Genomic DNA, 21143 nt, shown 5'->3' with positions numbered 1-21143 from the left:
GGGCTTCATTCAGCCCGGCACTTTGCATCATGTACTCTGCATAGATTTAGATAAGCAGGGTGACAATATACAGCCTTGTTGTACTCCCTTTTCAATTTGGAACCAGTCCATTATTCCATGTCCTGTTCAAATTTTTGCTTCTTGACCTGCATACAGATTTCTCGGGAGGCACGTCAGGTGGTCTGGTATTCCCATCTCTTTCAGAACTTTCTTCAGTTTGTTGTCACCCACACAGTCAAAGGCTTTGGTGTAGTCAATAAAGCAGAAGTAGATATTTTTCTGGAACTCTCTAGCTTTATTGATGATCCAACAGTTGTTGACAATTTGATCTCTGGTTCCTCTGCCTTTTCCAAAACCAGCTTGAACATCTGGAAATTCATTGTTCATGTACTTTTAAAGCCTGGCTTGGAGAATTTTGAGCATTTCTTTGATAGCGTGTGAGATGAGTGCAATTGTGCAGTAGTTTGAACAGTCTTTGGCCCTGCCTTTCTTTGAGATTGGAATGAATACCTCCTTTTCCAGTGCTGGCCACTGCTGAGTTTTCCAAATTTGCTAGCATATTGAATACAGAACTTTCACAGCATCATCTTTTAGGACTTGACATAGTTCAACTGAAATTCAATCACCTCCACTAGCTTTGTTCTTATTGATGCTTCCTATGACCCACTTGACTTCACATTCCAGGATGTCTGACTCTAGGCGAGTGATCATACCATCGTGGTTATCTGGGTCATGAAGATCTTTTTTGTATAGTTCTGTGTATTGTTGCTACCTCTTCTTAATATCTTCTACTTCTGTTAGGTCCCTACCATTTCTGTCCTTTATTGAGCCCATCTTTGCATAAAATGTTCCCTTGATATCTCTAATTTTCTTGAAGATATCTCTAGTCTTTCCCACTCTATTGTTTTCCTCTATTTCTTTGCAGTAATCACTGAGGAAGGCTTTCTTATCTCTCCTTGTATTCTTTGGAACTCTGCATTCAAATGGGTATATGTTCCCTTTTCTCCTTTGCCTTTAGCTTCTCTTCTTTTCTCAACTATTTTTAAGGTCTCCTCAAGCAACCATTTTGCCTTTCTTTTTCTTTGGGGATGGTCTTGATCACTGCCTCCTGTACAATGTCATGATCCTCTGTCAATAGTTCTTCAGGTACTCCGTCTATCAAATATAATCCCTTGAATCTATTTGTCACTTCCACTGTATAATTTTGAGGGACTTGATTTGGGTCATACCTTAATGGTATAGTGGTTTTCCCTAGTTTCTTCAATTTAGGTGTGATTTTTGCAGTTGAAGTTCATGATCTGATCCACATTCAGCTCCTGGTCTTGTTATTTCTGACTTTATAGAGCTTCTCCTTCTGCTGCAAAGAATATAATCAATCTGATTTCGGTATTGAACATCTGGTGATGTCCATGTGTAGAGCTGTCTCTTGTGTTGTTGGAAGATTGTGTTTGCTGTAACAAGTGTGTTCTCTTGGCAAAGCTCTGTTAGTCTTTGCCCTGTTTCATTTTGTACTCCAACACTAAACTTGCCTGTTACTCCAGGTATCTCTTGAATTACTATTTTTGCATTCCAGTCCCTTATGATGAAAAGGACATCTCTTTTTTTTTTTTTGGTGTTACTTCTAGAAGGTCTTGTATGTCATCATAGAACTGTTCAACTTCAGCTTCTTTGCATTAATGGTTGGCACATAGACTTGGATCAGTGTGATACTGAATGGTTTGCCTTGGAAATGAACAGAGATCTTTCTGTAATTTTTGAGATTGCACACAAGTACTGTATTTCAGACTCTTTTATTGACTATGAGAGCTACTCCATTTCTTCTAAGGGATTCTTGCCAACAGTAGTAAATATAACAGTCATGAATTAAATTCACCCATTCCTTTCCATTTTATTTCCCTGATTTCTAAAATGTCCATGCTCACTCTTGCCATCTCTGGTTTGACCACTTCCAATTTACCTTGATTCATGGACCTGACATTTCAGGTTCCTATGCAATATTGTTTTTACAGCATCAGACTTTACATCCATCACCAATCACATCAGAATTGGGTGTTGTTTTTGGTTTGGCTCCATCTTTTCATTCTTTCTGGAGTTATTTCTCCACTCTTCTCTAGTAGCATATTGGGCACCATCCGACCTGGGGAGTTCATCATTTTGTGTCATGTGTTATGGGGAGTGTCATATCTTTTTATTTTTTCATACTGTTTATGGGGTTCTCAAGGAAAGAATACTGAAGTGGCTTGCCATTCCCTTCTCCAATGGACCATGTTTTATCAGAACTGTCCACCATGACCTGTCAGTCTTGGGTAGCCCTACATGATAAGGCTCATAGTTTCATTGAGTTAGACAAGGCTGTGGTCCATGTGCTCAGTTTGGTTAGTTTTCTGTGATTGTGGTTTTTATTCTGTCTGCCCTCTGATGCATAACCTTCCATAGGCTTGTGGAAGGTTCCTAATGGGAGAGACTGACTGAGGGGGAATCTGGGTATTGTTTTGATGGGCCCAGGCTATGCTCAATAAATCTTTAATCCAATTTTCTGTTGATGGGTGGGGGGTTCTGTTCCCTCCCTATTTTTTTGGCCTGAAGCCTAACTATGGTAGGGTAATGAGGATAATTACCTGTCATTAAAGGGTAAGCCTGCTTTCCAGCATTTGGCACTTCTTGCCACTTCCACTGTGCTGAGTTTGCATTGCACTGGGCTTTCACAGTGAGAACTTTCACCGAGATGGGCTTCTGATGGGCTTTGTCTCTGCCTCATGGATGCAGAGCCGAGGTTGCTTCAGCCAGGTTACATCCCGATCACAGCACCAGATATGTCAGGAGAGTGTGAAATTTCAGCAGTTAATCTCACCACAACAAAACTTTAAATTGTGGACCAGTGTGACAGCCCTGTTACAGCTCAGGGTTTTATTCAGCAAACAAAGGATAATATACCCTCGAGGCACGAGGGAGAGCATACCCCAAAGGAGAGGATGTATGTACATTTACTCATGACTTCTCTTAAACATCTTCAGTTCAGTTCAAATCAGTTGCTAAGTCGTGTCCAACTCTTTGCGACCCCATGAATCATAGCACACAAGGCCCCCCTGTCCATCAACAACTCTGGAGTCTACTCAAACTCATGTCCATCAAGTCGGTTATGCCATCCAGCCATCTCATATTCTGTCACCCCCTTCTCCTCCTGCCCCCAATCCCTCCCAGCATCAGAGTCTTTACCAATGAGTCAACTCTTCACATGAGGTGGCCAAAGTACTGGAGTTTCAGCTTCAACATCAGTCCTTCCAATGAACACCCAGGACTGATCTCCTTTAGAATGGACTGGTTGGATCTCCTTGCAGTCCAAGGGACTCTTCTTCAAAAACATCAATTCTTCGGTGCTCAGCTTTCTTCACAGTCCAACTCTCACATCCATACATGACCACTGGAAAAACCATAGCCTTAACTAGATGGACCTTTGTTGGCAAAGTAGTATCTCTGCTTTTCAATATACTATCTAAGTTGGTCATAACTTTCCTTCCAAGGAGTAAGCGTCTTTTAATTTCATGGCTGCAGTCACCATCTGTAGTGATTTTGGAGCCCCCAAAATAAAGTCTGACACTGTCTCCACTGTTTCCCCATCTATTTCCCATGAAGTGATGGGACCAGATGCCATGATCTTCGTTTTCTGAATGTTGAGCTTTAAGCCAACTTTTTCACTCTCCAATTTCACTTTCATCAAGAGGCTTTTTATTTCCTCTTCACTTTCTGCCATAAGGGTGGTGTCATCTGTATATCTGAGGTTATTGATATTTCTCCCAGCAATCTTGATTCCAGCTTGTGCTTCCTCCAGCCCAGCGTTTCTCATGATGTACTCTGCATATAAGTTAAATAAACAGGGTGACAATATACAGCCTTGACGTACTCCTTTTCCTATTTGGAACCAGTCTGTTGTTCCATGTCCAGTTCTAACTGTTGCTTCCTGACTGCATATAGGTTTCTCAAGAGGCAGGTCAGGTGGTCTGGTATTCCCATCTCTTTCAGCATTTCCCACAGTTTATTGTGATCCACACAGTCAAAGGCTTTGGCATAGTCAATAAAGCAGAAATAGATGTTTTTCTGGAACTCTCTTGCTTTTTTGATGATCCAGTGGATGATGGCTATTTGATTTCGGGTTCCTCTGCCTTTTCTAAAACCAGCCTGAACATCTGGAAGTTCATGGTTCACATATTGCTGAAGCCTGGCTTGGACAATTTTGAGCATTACTTTACTAGCGTGTGAGATGAGTGCATTTGTGCAGTAGTTTGTGTATTCTTTGGCATTGCTTTTCTTTGGGATTGGAATGAAAACTGACCTTTTCTAGTCCTGTGGCCACTGCTGAGTTTTCTGTATTTGCTGGCATTTTGAGCGCAGCACTTTTTTTTTTTTTTTAATTTTATTTTATTTTTAAACTTTACATAATTGTATTAGTTTTGCCAAATATCAAAATGAATCCATCACAGGTATACATGTGCTCCGCATCCTGAACCCTCCTCCCTCCTGCCTCCCCATACCATCCCTCTGGGTCATCCCAGTGCACTAGCCCCAAGCATCCAGTATCGTGCATTGAACCTGGACTGGCATCTCGTTTCATACATGATATTTTACATGTTTCAATGCCATTCTCCCGTGCAGCACTTTCACAGCATCATCTTCCAGGGTTTTAAATAACTCCACTGGAATTCTATCACCTCCACTAGCTTTGTTCATAGAGATGTTTTCTAAGGCGACTTGACTTCACATTCCATGATGTTTGGCTCTAGGTGAGTGATCACACCATCGTGATTATATGGGTTGTGAAGCTCTTTTTTGTACAGTTCTGTGTATTCTTGCCACCTCTTCTTATCTTCTGCTTCTGTTAGGTCCATACCATTTCTGTCCTTTATCGAGCCCATCTTTGCATGAAATGTTCCCTTGGTATCTCTAATATTCTTGAAGAGATCTCTAGCCTTTGTCATTCTGTGTTTTCCTTTATTTCTTTGCATTGCTCACTGAGGAAGGCTTTCTTATTTCTCCTTGCTATTCTTTGGAACTCTGCATTCAGATGCTTCTATCTTTCCTTTCTCCTTTGCTTTTTGCTTCTCTTCTTTTCACACTATTTGTAAGACCTCCTCAGACAGCCATTTTGCTTTTTTGCATTTCTTTTTCCTGGGGATGGTCTTGATCCCTGTCTCCTGCACAATGTCATGAACCTCTGTCCATAGTTCATCAGGCACTCTTATCTATCAGATCTAGTCCCTTAAATTTATTTCTCACTTCCCCTGTATAATCATAAGGGATTTGATTTAGGTCATACCTGAATGGCCTAGTGTTTTCCCCACTTTCTCAATTTAAGTCTCAATTTGGCAATAAGGTGTTCATGATCTGAGCCAGTCAGCTCCTGGTCTTGTTTTGCTGACTGTATAGAGCTTCTCCATCTTTGGCTGCAAAGAATATAATCAATCTGATTTTGGTGTTGACCATCTGGTGATGTCCATGTGTAGAGTCTTCTCTTGTGTTGTTGGAAGAGGGTGTTTGCTATGACTACTGTGTTCTCTTGGCAAAACTCTATTAGCCTTTGTCCTGCTTCATTCTCTACTCCAAGGCCAAATTTGCCTGTTACTCCAGGTGTTTCTTGACTTTCTACTTTTGCATTCCAGTCCCCTATAATGAAACATCTTACAAAGATATAAAGGCATGTATTCATACATGTAGCTGATAATTTTAAAAAATATCTTTACATGAAAACAGGTATTTATATAAAATAGCTTTGAAAATCTAGAATTCAGTGACTGTGCAATTAGTAAGACCCTCTCTGAGAGGTAAGTCTCTCTTAATTTAGGAATCAGGCTAGGCTTTATATCATAGTTTGCTTATTTGCTGCTCCTGTAACTCCCAATCAGGGATAACAATATTTGCTCATCTTGAGCCGAAAAATCTAGCATCAAGATAAGAGAAATGGAGGTGGCTAGTTTCTGCAGGGTATTCCTTTGATCTTGATGGTAAAATGTTAATGCCTTATCCCTGGCTATCTATAACACTTGACCTTTATAAAGCCACATTGCTTTAATGAAGTTAACAAGAAGGTCAAAGTAATTATTTTCCCTTCTATTTTTCTGTATTCCACACATTTCCAGTAAAATACCTCTAGTATGTCCAGAGAAGAAATAATAATATCTGTGAAAATCGAGAAATAGCTCATTTGCTTAATGGTAGACACTTTCATAACTGTGAACTTTCTTACACTGCTTGGTTTTTGTTTTTTCTCTAATTGGTTCCATCACTTGACACCAAATGGATATTTGCTTGGTTAGAAATCATCTTATGTTTAAAATGATAATCCTTCACATATTACATGGATTAATAACAAAAATGACTTGGTTACTTACACAGAGCTAATGCACGTGTTTTCTTCCTCTGTCAAGGATGGAGAATGTTGGTAATTTCAGAGGATTTTTGAACTTCACAGTACAGCAAAATCTAAATGGCATTCCTATTGGGAATATGATTGGTCATAGGATGGAAGCAGGTGGTAGGATAGAATTACCAAAAGGAGAGCAGAGAGAAGCCAGAGACAACCCGCTTTACCTGATTGTGACTTTGTGTGTGATAAGTTGCTTCAGTTGTGCCCGACTCTTTGCAGCCCTGGACTGTGGGCCACCAGGCTTTTCTGTCCAAGGGATACTCCAGGCAAGAGTACTGGAATGGGTTATCATTCCCTTCTCCAGGGGATCTTCCCAACCCAGGGATTGAACCTGCATTTTCAGTGTCTCCTGTATTGCAAGCAGATTCTTTACTGCTAAACCACTGGGAAATCCTGGACAGATTGTGGTTTTGGTAATGGAACATTGTTGAATACATGCCTAATAGACATTTGTTCACCTTTCTAGCTCACAGAAACTGTATAGAATCTGCCAACTTCAGGTAATAAATTATGATATATGTAAATCATATCTTTCACCATTCACCCCTCTTTTTCTAAGTATCAGAATTTAAATTAATACTTGCAATACTTATATTGTGTTTTCCTCACTATTGCTAAATAAACTTTCTTCTTTTTATGCTCTTATTTTTGTTTTGTGTGGCTTTGTTTTTTTAATAAAAATTTTTTTTTTTTTGAAGTCAATTGCTTCTTCCCAGTTTGACCTTTAGGCTACTACTTAACCAGACTGACTAATTATTGGACTCTCAGCACCAAGAATTTTGATCATGAAACCTTGGAAATTATTCATCTGCCAAGTCCTGACTATCCTTTAAATAGTTCTTTCAAAATTTTTTTCCAGATTATTTTCTTTGCTCTATTAAATTACATATATCCTAAAATATTCCATTGTATTTATTCTTACTCTGTACCTTGCAGAATCATAAGCTATGGCCTATAAAACTTGCTAATTTTCATATAAATAGAGTGGACATAGAATTTAATTTTAATGAAGCTTGGTGTAACAAACATTCCACTTCAATGAAACAGCACAAAGCAGCTGGGACCAGCTGTTCCCCATCCTCTTTTACTCTAGTGAAATCTTGCTAGAACCAAATAAAGCAAATACATTCTTGAAGGTTTTGATGAACTTTGCAAGTCTTCAGATTGTGTCTTTAATACTTCACTTTATATCAGCTAAAAAGAGAAAAAGTTCATTCTCTCTGGAGACTCATTATCTTCTCTTTGAGGTTCTGCCAAAAATTCGGTTATCTGTCAACAGGCAGAGGTGATGTTGTATTGGATTAATTTGGTCCTAATGCCATTCCTTCAATATAGATAAATGAAAACTCTATATTTATATCAAAATTATCTTTATTAAAAGATAAAAATATTAAAATACAGTTGTAAATTATACAAAAAGATATTTTTTAAAACTAGGGCCTTAGATATTAGAGGTTCATCTGATAAAAACCAACAGTTTCAAGAGAAAAATAATTGTATAATGATAAACTCCCAGTATAAATCTGTAATGGTGTAATGGTAAAATTATGAGCTATATTATCTAATAAAAAGAGCAGAAATGGTAATGTGTTCACATTTTTGGTAGTATGAAGTTTAGGTTAAAAATGTCAAAGTCATAGATTTTTACAGGTGTCATAGTCATACAAACCTTAGGGGACCAAATAAAACCAAATATTTTCCTCTTATTAATCAATATGTGATCAAAATTATAGATAAAGCCTCCTTTTCTAGACTTCACCACAGGCAAAGCATGATTTTTTATTCACATATATATTCTTAGAGCCTAGTAACTCCACTTTAGAATAAAATTAATCCTGAATCATTTAATATGTGGTTGGTTTGCATAATTCTATATTTAAGCAATGAAAAAGGCACAGGAGGATAAATAAACCTGGGTCATAAATTTTAGCATAAAAGTATCACAGGGTGCAAGTGGAATGCATAGGAGGAACTCTTTCTATAAACATTGTTGGATATAATTGAGTGGCTTGAATTTAGCTCCAATAATTATGATGTATCCAACATTGTTGGATACATACATACAGGAAAGGAAGATAAGAGGTTTTCAGGCAAAATGAAGAGCATGAAGTAGGCAATTGTTTAAGAGGTAAGAATGTTGTATAAAATAATGTTAAGATTTTAGTTTAGTTTCTATATAAGCAAAATGTTTCATTCTAGAGATTCACTCATTTATAAAGTAAGCAATTATTTCCAGCATGCCTATTTTGTACCAGGTATTATGATAATCTCTAGAAGCATAGTTCTTATTATTAGTGTCATTATGCCTAAAATCTACTAAAGGTGCATCTTATATGAAGGTACATACAGTTGGTTCCAAAATCCACAAAACATTACTAAATACATGAACATCAAACTCCAATTTACTTATAATTCAGAATATAGTAATAGTATTAAAAAGTTCAATAAAGTGATAAGTATGTGTGTGAACATGTGTGTGTCTCTCATGTGCTTGCTGCTGCGGCTGCTGCTAAGTCGCTTCAGTCGTGTCCAACTCTGTGCGACCCCATAGATGGCAGCCCACCAGGCTCCCCCATCCCTGGGATTCTCCAGGCAAGAACACTGGAGTGGGTTGCCATTTCCTTCTCCAATGCATGAAAGTGACAAGTGAAAGGGAAATCGCTCAGTCGTGTCTGACTCTTTGCGACCCCATGGACTGCAGCCTACCAGGCTCCTCTGTCCATGGGATTTTCCAGGCAAGAGTACTGGAGTGGGGTGCCATTGCCTTCTCATGTGCTTAAGCTTTTAATAAATAAAAGATAATATGAACACAGAAATTTGCATTCAATAAGAAGGTGGTGCTAATGGTAAAAATTCTGCCTGCCAATGTGAGACACATATTTGATACATGGGTCAGGAAGATCCCCTGGAGTAGGAAATGGCACTCCACATCAGTATTTTTATCTGGAAAATCCCTTGTACAGAGGAGCCTGGTGGACTACAGTCCATGGGCCTGCAAAGAGTTGGACACAGTTGAGCACAAGAAGTTTTTTGAACTACTGTTCTAGTTCAAACAGTTCTTAGAGTAATAAACACAGTGCCTAATTTATATTCACTTAATGAATGCATGATAAAAGAAACAAGTGAATTGTTGGATGCACAAGGAAATCTTTTTCACTACATATATAATAAACACAAAATAGAAGTGGGGACTTCCTTACTCTGAAATGACACAGTTGCTACTACCAGAATAAGCCTCTCACTGACTCTGTATAAAAAACTTGAGAAAAATATTAAAAAATTAACAGTTCATGGCATTTGAAAGTATCCAGGAGAGGTAAGATTTGAGGAAGCAAGAACCTTGAGACAATGGAAGGCATTATGCTGATGACTATGTTGGCCACCTTTTTGCCCTGTAGTTTGTTTTCCAATTTTCTGCACGGGGCATAAAAAAATACAGTCTAGAGTTTGTGACACTCAAGCATGCTTTGAGGGAAAAAAAACAGAACAGAATTTCAGGGAAAACAATGCAGGGAGGGTCTGATATAATGGGCAAATTTTCCTTTTGAGTAAGTTGCTAACTCTGAGACAGGATAAAATGAACATGCTGAAAAGGGGAAAAAAAAAAGAAAAAAGAAACCAATGACTATAAATGAATCTAAGTATTACAAAGTAATAGGTTTAGAGTCCTGATTTCCTAGGAAACTAAACAGACTCATCCTGTTTAGGCAAAGCTAGAGTGGAAACAAGATGCCTGTCAAAAAATGCTACATATTATAGTAAAAAGAAAAGAAGGAAACGAGAAAAAATAACATATAAAAATATAAAATAAGTACAAAGCTGATAGACAAACTCTGCCATATAAATAATTATGTTAAATGCAAATGTAAATTGCCCAATAAAAAGGTAGAGATTCTCAGAATGGATAAACCGCAAGACTCAACTGTACACCATTTATAAGAAATATATCACAGATAAATTCAAAGACATATTAAAGGTAAAAGGATGGGAATCTTTCATGTCTTTCACACAATGAGAATAAAATAAGAGAGAAATGTTGGTGGGAAAGATAATGGTGGAATAATTATTTACTTATGTGAAAAAATAAAACTAGATTTATACGTTTTATACTATAGATCCCCTGAAGAAGGAAACGGCAACCCACTCCAGTATTCTTGCATGGGAAATCCTATGGGCAGAGTTGCCTTGGGAGCTACAGTCTATGGGGTCTCTAAAGAGTCAGACTTAGCTTATCAACTAAACAAAAACAACAACAACCATACTACATATATGATAGACTGTGGTAAGTTAAAAGTGAATACTATAACCATAAAAAAATTAACACATCAAAATGAGTAGTTATGCTTAAAAAGACTTCAAAGACTTCAAAGGAGATAAAATAGAGTTCTAAAATAATTTTAAAAAGACAAAAAGATCACATGGATCCAATAAAAAGCAAGTAGCAAGATGATTTATTTAACCATAAAAAGAAATATGCTTATTGTAAATGGACTATTTTTCAGATTGAAGAAAAAACATGAAGACTCAAATATGTGCTGCTTATCAGAAAATAACTTCAACTAGAAAGTCACAAGTGTGTTAAAAGTAAATGGATAGAAAATGAAATTGCATGATAACACTAATAAAAAGAAGTCTGGAGTGGCTATTTCTATTATAAAAGTTTATTTCAGAAATTTTAAAAATATCATTTCATGATGATAAAGAGTATAACTCATCAAGAGGGCATAACAATCCCACACTGTATGTACCTAACAGCAAAGGTCTTAAATATATGTCACAATACAATAGAATCTTTCTCTGTGAAGAGAAATAAACATATCTAAAATTATAGACTATGGAAATTAGTAAACTATTCTGAGAATAATTGATAGAACATAAAAGAAAAACTGTTTAAGAATACAGAAAATGAAATAATATATAATAAGAAAAAAAAAACTACAATTGAATGTTCTTCCTGGATGAATATATAAAAAGTCTAAACAACAAATCCAACAATATATAATAGTGCATTACGATTCAATAGAGTTTAGTCTAGGAAGGTAAGATTAGTTTAACATTCAAAGACTAGTCATGTGATCTACCATATCGACAAACTTAAAGATAAAAACAATGTAATATGTATGCCTGTAACGGATTCATTTTGATATTTAGCAAAACTAATACAATTATGTAAAGTTTAAAAATAAAATAAAATAAAAAAAACACACAATATAATAATCCCATTACATGCAGAAAAAGCAAATGGAAGCATCTAACATACATTCAGAATAAAAACTCTAAGGAAAGAGGAAAAATAGGGTAACTCTTTCTACCTCATACATACTTCCTCAAAAAACCTATGGCTAATATTATATTTAAGAGTGAAAAATTAAATGCTCCCCACTAAGTGCAGGAAAAATACAAGGATGTCCACTCTCACCACTTACATTCAATGTGTTTTAAGTGTGCTAGAGTACAGTCAGGTAAGAAAAAGAACAAAATATTAACCAATAATATCTTATAAATAACTTATATACACAATATAGATGTATTTTTCAAAACTCAGTGAGAAAAATAAAAATGCCTGAAAGATTGTTACGTACATTTTATCAAAGAAAATATACAGATTGCAAGTAAGCATAGAAAAATCTTCGTGGATTTTAACACTAAATATTAGCAAACATTAATGAAAATTCAGGCTAAATTTAGGAGGTATTATTACACATCTGCAAGGAGATCCAACCAGTCCATTCTAAAGGAAATCAGCCCTGGGTGTTCTTTGGAAGGAATGATGCTAAAGTTGAAACTCCAGTACTTTGGCCACCTCATGCAGAGTTGACTCATTGGAAAAGACTGTGATGCTGGGAGGGATTGGGGGCAGGAGGAGAAGGGGACAACAAAGGATGGGATGGCTGGATGGCATCACTGACTCGATGGACGTGAGTCTGAGTGAACTCCGGGAGTTGGTGATGGACAGGGAGGCCTGGCGTGCTGCGATTCATGGTGTCGCAAAGAGTCAGACACTACTAAGCGACTGAACTGAACTGATTACACATCTTCTAGGCTACAGTTTAAAAATACTGACCATACTTACTTTGCAAAGATATAGAACAACTGGAATTCTCATACACTGACCTTGGGAATGTAAACTGCAAAATAATTTTAGATATCAGTTTGGAAATTCCTAAAAAAAAGTTTTTATTAAATCATCACGTGTACCAGTCATTCCATTCTTTGGTATTTACTCAAAAAAAAAGTATGTGTCCATCAAAAGACTTACTCTCTGACTGTTTATAGCAATTTTATTTTCAATAGCCCCAAACTCTAAATAATCCACATGTCAACCAACAGGTGAATGAACAAAGAAATTGTGGTTTGTCCATACGATGAAATTCTACTTAGCAATAAAAAGTGTTGATATGTACAAGAGTTGAGATGCACATGAAAACATTGATAAATATGATTATACTGGTGAAAAAAGCCAGATGAAAAGAAATACGTAGTGTATTATGCCATTTATAAAATTCTAGAACCCAATCTATAGTAATAGAACACAGATTGGTGGTTATATGGGGACTGGGGTGAGTGCTGGGAAAGGAAGGGAAGGAAGGACAGAGGGATTATGAAGGGACATGAAGAAACTTAGAAGGATGATAGAGGCAGATGATAGATGTCCACAATCTTGATTGCAGTTATGATTCTATGGTCAAACATATATATGTCAATTTCTTAAATTATACATTTTAAAGAAGAATATATTTATATTTCAATTATATGTCAATGACAGGACTAAAAATAAAACCAAAATAAATATAAAGCAAGAAATAATTAGAAATATAAATATCAAGTAAAATTAAGATAATACAGGATGCTAACATCAACAAGAACCGATCATTCAGTAATGTATACAAAGCACCTTTCTACATGGTATGTAGCAGAAATTTGAAAGTGTCAGGAAGTACTTGACAGTTGAATTTTCCAGGTTTAGTCCAAACATTTGATATAATGGAGATAACCATGCTTAGAATATTATAGTGAAATTTTTACACTAAAATTACAAAAGGCAAGTGCTGGAATGGGATGTTACAGAGTCAAGAAAGAATTGAACATATGAATTAATTCAAGCATAGTGTCATAAAAATAAAGAGGCTATGATGAAATAAGCAAAAAGGAAAAATATATAAATATTGCAATAAAAATTGGAAATACCTTGTTGTCATAGAGTTTTTCTTTCATATTTTCAAACAAATCATTCATAATCATTTTGACAAGTCTTTAATGGTTATGGTGAACTTTCAAATAAGTTTTTTGAAAACATTTGATATTATCCATAAATTTCCCTTTTTTTTTTTTTTTTTCAATTTGCGTTAGGGTGAAAAGATGAGTCCATAAAACTCTGGTTCAGGTATTTATTTTATATCAATATATTCAATATATTATTAAAATTTTCAAGTGATATTACAAAGAAACTTTTGAGAAAATTACTTTCAGTAAATCAATACTAATTTGAAAATTACTGTAAACCTTCTTTGAAGCATTTATATTTATGAATGGAATTTTATTTCCCTTCATTAAAAAATGGGCATGTGATTTTTAATCTCTAAATAATATTTCAAATAAAGTTCAAAGTTTGCAAAACTTAAAACTCAAATTAGCTATTAAATTTTTGCTTTTTATACAATTATCTTTAATCAGACTCACCATAGGAATAGGTGAAGCATGAATTATTTTTGTTGAGACATATCTTTATGGTATTAATATTTTTGACTTGTTTAAAATGATAGTATTAATTAATACCATGGTAAACATTGATTCTCATTCATCTAAATGAAAAATCATTTTATCTTTATTTTTTGTGTGTGTGTGTGTTTTCTTTATTTTTATTTTTTTTTGTTGTTTTTTGTTTTTGTTTTTTTTCTTTAATAGAAAATTATTTAATTAGTATACATGTGTTCCCCATCCGGAACCCTCCTCCCTCCTCCCTCCCCACACCATCCCTCTGGGTCGTCCCAGTGCACCAGCCCCAAGCATCCAGCATCGTGCATTGAACCTGGACTGGCATCTCGTTTCATACATGACGTTTCACAAGTTTCAATGCCATTCTCCCAAATCTTCCCACCCTCTCCCTCTCCCACAGAGTCCATAAGACTGTTCTATACATCAGTGTCTCTTTTGCTGTCTCATATACAGGGTTATCGTTACCATCTTTCTAAATTCCATATATATGCGTTAGTATACTGTATTGGTGTTTTTCCTTCTGGCTTACTTCACTCTGTATAATAGGCTCCAGTTTCATCCACCTCATTAGAACTGATTCAAATGTATTCTTTTTAATGGCTGAGTAATACTCCATTGTGTATATGTACCAAAGCTTTCTTATCCATTCATCTGCTGATGGACATCTAGGTTGCTTCCATGTCCTGGCTATTATAAACAGTGCTGCGATGAACATTGGGGTACACGTGTCTCTTTCCCTTCTGGTTTCCTCAGTGTGTATGCCCAGCAGTGGGATTGCTGGATCATAAGGCAGTTCTATTTCCAGTTTTTTAAGGAATCTCCACACTGTTCTCCATAGTGGCTGTACTAGTTTGCATTCCCACCAACAGTGTAAGAGGGTTCCCTTTTCTCCACACCCTCTCCAGCATTTATTATTTGTAGACTTTTGGATCGCAGCCATTCTGACTGGTGTGAAATGGTACCTCATAGTGGTTTTGATTTGCATTTCTCTGATAATGAGTGATGTTGAGCATATTTTCATGTGTTTGTTAGCCATCTGTATGTCTTCTTTGGAGAAATGTCTATTTGGATCTTTGGCCCATTTTTTGATTGGGTCATTTATTTTTCTGGAGTTGAGCTGTAGGAGTTGCTTGTATATTTTTGAGATTAGTTGTTTGTCAGTTGCTTCATTTGCTATTATTTTCTCCCATTCTGAAGGCTGCCTTTTCACCTTGCTAATAGTTTCCTTTGATGTGCAGAAGCTTTTAAGTTTAATTAGGTCCCATTTGTTTATTTTTACTTTTATTTCCAATATTCTGGGAGGTGGGTCATAGAGGATCCTGCTGTGATGTATGTCAGAGAGTGTTTTGCCTATGTTCTTCTCTAGGAGTTTTATAGTTTCTGGTCTTACGTTGAGATCTTTAATCCATTTTGAGTTTATTTTTGTATATGGTGTTAGAAAGTGTTCTAGTTTCATTCTTTTACAAGTGGTTGACCAGATTTCCCAGCACCACTTGTTAAAGAGATTGTCTTTAACCCATTGTATATTCTTGCCTCCTTTGTCAAAGATAAGGTGTCCATATGTGCGTGGATTTATCTCTGGGCTTTCTATTTTGTTCCATTGATCTATATTTCTGTCTTTGTGCCAGTACCATACTGTCTTGATAACTGTGGCTTTATAGTAGAGCCTGAAGTCAGGTAGGTTGATTCCTCCAGTTCCATTTTTCTTTCTCAAGATCGCTTTGGCTATTCGAGGTTTTTTGTATTTCCATACAAATTGTGAAATTATTTGTTCTAGCTCTGTGAAGAATACTATTGGTAGCTTGATAGGGATTGCATTGAATCTATAAATTGCTTTGGGTAGTATACTCATTTTCACTATATTGATTTTTCCAATCCATGAACATGGTATATTTCTCCATCTATTAGTGTCCTCTTTGATTTCTTTCACCAGTGTTTTATAGTTTTCTATATATAGGTCTTTAGTTTCTTTAGGTAGATATATTCCTAAGTATTTTATTCTTTTCGTTGCAATGGTGAATGGAATTGTTTCCTTAATTTCTCTTTCTGTTTTCTCATTATTAGTGTTTATTATTAGGAATGCAAGGGATTTCTGTGTGTGGATTTTATATCCTGCAACTTTACTATAATCATTGATTAGTTCTAGTAATTTTCTGGTGGAGTCTTTAGGGTTTTCTATGTAGAGGATCATGTCATCTGCAAATAGTGAGAGTTTTACTTCTTGTTTTCCAATTTGGATTCCTTTTATTTCTTTTTCTGCTCTGATTGCTGTGGCCAAAACTTCCAAAACTATGTTGAATAGTAATGGTGAAAGTGGGCACCCTTGTCTTGTTCCTGACTTTAGAGGAAATGCTTTCAATTTTTCACCATTGATGATAATGTTTGCTGTGGGTTTGTCATATATAGCTTTTATTATGTTGAGGTATGTTCCTTCTATTCCTGCTTTCTGGAGAGTTTTTATCATAAATGGGTGTTGAATTTTGTCAAAGGCTTTCTCTGCATCTATTGAGATAATCATATGGTTTTTGTTTTTCAATTTGTTAATGTGGTGTATTACATTGATTGATTTGCGGATATTGAAGAATCCTTGCATCCCTGGGATAAAGCCCACTTGGTCATGGTGTATGATCTTTTTAATGTGTTGTTGGATTCTGATTGCTAGAATTTTGTTTAGGATTTTTGCATCTATGTTCATCAGTGATATTGGCCTGTAGTTTTCTTTTTTTGTGGGATCTTTGTCAGGTTTTGGTATTAGGGTGATGGTGGCCTCATAGAATGAGTTTGGAAGTTTACCTTCCTCTGCAATTTTCTGGAAGAGTTTGAGCAGGATAGGTGTTAGCTCTTCTCTAAATTTTTGGTAGAATTCAGCTGTGAAGCCGTCTGGACCTGGGCTTTTGTTTGCTGGAAGATTTTTGATTACAGTTTCAATTTCCGTGCTTGTGATGGGTCTGTTAAGGTTTTCTATTTCTTCCTGGTCGAGTTTTGGAAAGTTGTACTTTTCTAAGAATTTGTCCATTTCTTCCTCGTTGTCCATTTTATTGGCATATAATTGTTGATAATAGTCTCTTATGATCCTTTGTATTTCTGTGTTGTCTGTTGTGATCTCTCCATTTTCGTTTCTAATTTTATTGATTTGATTTTTCTCCCTTTGTTTCTTGATGAGTCTGGCTAATGGTTTGTCAATTTTATTTATCCTTTCAAAGAACCAGCTTTTGGCTTTGTTGATTTTTGCTATGGTCTCTTTTGTTTCTTTTGCATTTATTTCTGCTCTAATTTTTAAGATTTCTTTCCTTCTACTAACCCTGGGGTTCTTCATTTCTTCCTTTTCTAGTTGCTTTAGGTGTAGAGTTAGGTTATTTATTTGACTCTTTTCTTGTTTCTTGAGGTGTGCCTGTATTGCTATGAACTTTCCCCTTAGGACTGCTTTTACCATGTCCCACAGGTTTTGGGTTGTTGTGTTTTCATTTTCATTCGTTTCTATGCAAATTTTGATTTCTTTTTTGATTTCTTCTGTGATTTGTTGGTTATTCAGTAGCGTGTTGTTCAGCCTCCATATGTTGGAATTTTTAATAGTTTTTCTCCTGTAATTGAGATCTAATCTTACTGCATTGTGGTCAGAAAAGATGCTTGGAATGATTTCTATTTTTTTGAATTTACCAAGGCTAGCTTTATGGCCCAGGATGTGATCTATCCTGGAGAAGGTTCCATGTGCACCTGAGAAAAAGGTGAAATTCATTGTTTTGGGATGAAATGTCCTATAGATATCAATTAGGTCTAACTGGTCTATTGTATCGTTTAAAGTTTGTGTTTCCTTTTTAATTTTCTGTTTAGTTGATCTATCCATAGTTGTGAGTGGGGTATTAAAGTCTCCCACTATTATTGTGTTATTGTTAATTTCTCCTTTCATACTTGTTAGCATTTGTCTTACATACTGCGGTGCTCCCGTGTTGGGTGCATATATGTTTATAATTGTTATATCTTCTTCTTGGATTGATCCTTTGATCATTATGTAGTGACCTTCTTTGTCTCTTTTCACAGCCTTTGTTTTAAAGTCTATTTTATCTGATATGAGTATTGCTACTCCTGCTTTCTTTTGGTCCCTATTTGCATGGAAAATCTTTTTCCAGCCCTTCACTTTCAGTCTGTATGTGTCCCCTGTTTTGAGGTGGGTCTCCTGTAGAGAACATATGTAGGGGTCTTGTTTTTGTATCCATTCAGCCAGTCTTTGTCTTTTGGTTGGGGCATTCAACCCATTTACGTTTAAGGTAATTACTGATAAGTATGATCCCGTTGCCATTTACTTTATTGTTTGGGGTTCGAATTTATACACCATTTTTGTGTTTCCTGTCTAGAGAATATCCTTTAGTATTAGTTGGAGAGCTGGTTTGGTGGTGCAGAATTCTCTCAGCTTTTGCTTGTCTGAGAAGCTTTTGATTTCTCCTTCATACTTGAATGAAATCCTTGCTGGGTACAATAATCTGGGCTGTAGGTTATTTTCTTTCATCATTTTAAGTATGTCTTGCCATTCCCTCCTGGCTTGAAGAGTTTCTATTGAAAGATCAGCTGTTATCCTTATGGGAATTCCCTTGTGTGTTATTTGTTGTTTTTCCCTTGCTGCTTTTAATATTTGTTCTTTGTGTTTGATCTTTGTTAATTTGATTAATATGTGTCTTGGGGTGTTTCGCCTTGGGTTTATCCTGTTTGGGATTCTCTGGGTTTCTTGGACTTGGGTGATTATTTCCTTCCCCAGTTTAGGGAAGTTTTCAACTATTATCTCCTCAAGTATTTTCTCATGGTCTTTCTTTTTGTCTTCTTCTTCTGGAACCCCTATGATTCGAATGTTGTAGCGTTTAATATTGTCCTGGAGGTCTCTGAGATTGTCCTCATTTCTTTTAATTCGTTTTTCTTTTATTTTCTCTGATTCATTTATTTCTACCATTCTATCTTCTAATTCACTAATCCTATCTTCTGCCTCTGTTATTCTACTATTTGTTGCCTCCAGAGTGTTTTTAATTTCATTTATTGCATTATTCATTATATATTGACTCTTTTTTATTTCTTCTAGGTCCTTGTTAAACCTTTCTTGCATCTTCTCAATCCTTGTCTCCAAGCTATTTATCTGTGATTCCATTTTAATTTCAAGATTTTGGATCAATTTCACTATCATTATTCGGAATTCTTTATCAGGTAGATTCCCTATCTCTTCCTCTTTTGTTTGGTTTGGTGGGCATTTATCCTGTTTCTTTATCTGCTGGCTATTCCTCTGTCTCTTCATCTTGTTTAAATTGCTGAGTTTGGGGTGTCCTTTCTGTATTCTGGCAGTTTGTGGAGTTCTCTTTATTGTGGCTTTTCCTCGCTGTGTGTGGGTTTGTACAGGTGGCTTGTCAAGGTTTCCTGGTTAGGGAAGCTTGTGTCGGTGTTCTGATGGGTGGAGCTGTATTTCTTCTCTTTGTTCAGTCGCGCTGTGGGGAGGGAGGGAGGGATGCTGCAAACAAATAACACTGGCGTGTGCTCGCAGTGCCTCAGCTACACTGGGTCTGCCTCCGCTCACGGCGCGTGTAGCCTCCCTGCCCACACTGCTCGGGCTCTAGGTTGTTCCGCCGGGAACAATCCGAGGCTGGCCCTGGGTTGCATGTACCTCCCAGGTCCAAGCCGCTCAGGTTCAGGCACTCGGGTAGTCCTCAGAGGCGCAGACTCAGTTGGGCCTGAGTTTTGTGCTCTTCCCGGGTCCGAGCAGCTCAAGTGATGAGGTGTTTGGCGAGCGCCAATGCTGCGACTTACCGCCTCCCTGCCACTCGGTTATCTGGGTGTAAAACCGGCGCACCTTCTCAGGCAGATGTTAACCGTCCAGACCCCCAAGAAGTTTTAGTTAGCAAAGAAGCCTGCTTACAGTTTTATAGATAATGTCTCTCTGGGGCTGCGATTGCCCCCTTCCGGCTCTGGCTGCCTGTCACCAGAGGGAGAAGGTCTGCAGCCGGCTATCTCTGTTCAGTCCTTTGTTCCGTGCGTGGGCCTGGCGGTCTTAGGTTAGGGCTGGCTTTTCGCGTGGTAGATATCCCACAGTCTGGTTTGCTAGCCCAAATTATTTCGCTCAGATAGTGCTCAGGGTATTCAGGCCAGATTCTTACTCTAAGCGATGCAGCCCACGCTGCGCCTCCCTGCCCAGCCCCCGCTTGCTAATGGCGCGTGCAGGCGTCTGCGTTGCTTCTCCGCTGGGGGAGTTACCGTAGGACTCGCAATCTTCGAGTTTTAATTGTTTATTTATTTTTTCTTCCTGTTATGTTGCCCTCTGTGCTTCCAAAGCTCAGCACAGATTCGGCAGTGAGAAGGTTTCCTGGTGTTTAGAAACTTCTCTCTTTTTAAGACTCCCTTCCCGGGACGGAACTCCATCCCTCCCTCTTTTGTCTCTTTTTTTTGTGTTTTATATTTTTTCCTACCTCCTTTCGAAGAGTTGGATTGCTTTTCTGGGTGCCTGATGTCCTCTGCCGGCATTCAGAAGTTGTTTTGTGGAATTTACTCGACGTTTAAATGCTCTTTTGATGAATTTGTGGGGGAGAAAGTGTTCTCCCCGTCCTACTCCTCCGCCATCTTGGCTCCTCCCCCCATTTTATCTTTAAATAGTATTAAAAATAAATTAAAATCATTGAAAAAAATACAAATACTTCACTTTCAAGTTGATCACTATGTTTCCATTAAACCTTTGAACTTACTGTAGTGCTAGTGAACATGAATAATGAATATGTCAAGTTACATGACATGTACCCTAACTTTTAAAATCAAATTTGACTTTGTTTCTGTTTAAATTGGTTATACTGCATTATAAAGTTCCCTTGTTTTGAATAAATGTTATAGCAAAATATATGGTAAACCCATGGGAAAATATTGATGGTTTATGCTCTAGACAATTGAGTTTACAAAAAAATGATACACAAGAATTTAGCATGCTTAAAACAGTATCTCAAATTTCTCAATAAAGGCTATAAAATTGTAATTTATTTTTGATGTTAAA

The sequence above is a fragment of the Bos indicus genome, chromosome 5, assembly GCF_029378745.1.
Source record: "Bos indicus isolate NIAB-ARS_2022 breed Sahiwal x Tharparkar chromosome 5, NIAB-ARS_B.indTharparkar_mat_pri_1.0, whole genome shotgun sequence".
Classification (NCBI taxonomy): domain Eukaryota; kingdom Metazoa; phylum Chordata; class Mammalia; order Artiodactyla; family Bovidae; genus Bos; species Bos indicus.
The sequence above is the reverse complement of the archived record's forward strand: the minus strand, read 5'-3'. Positions refer to the sequence as shown.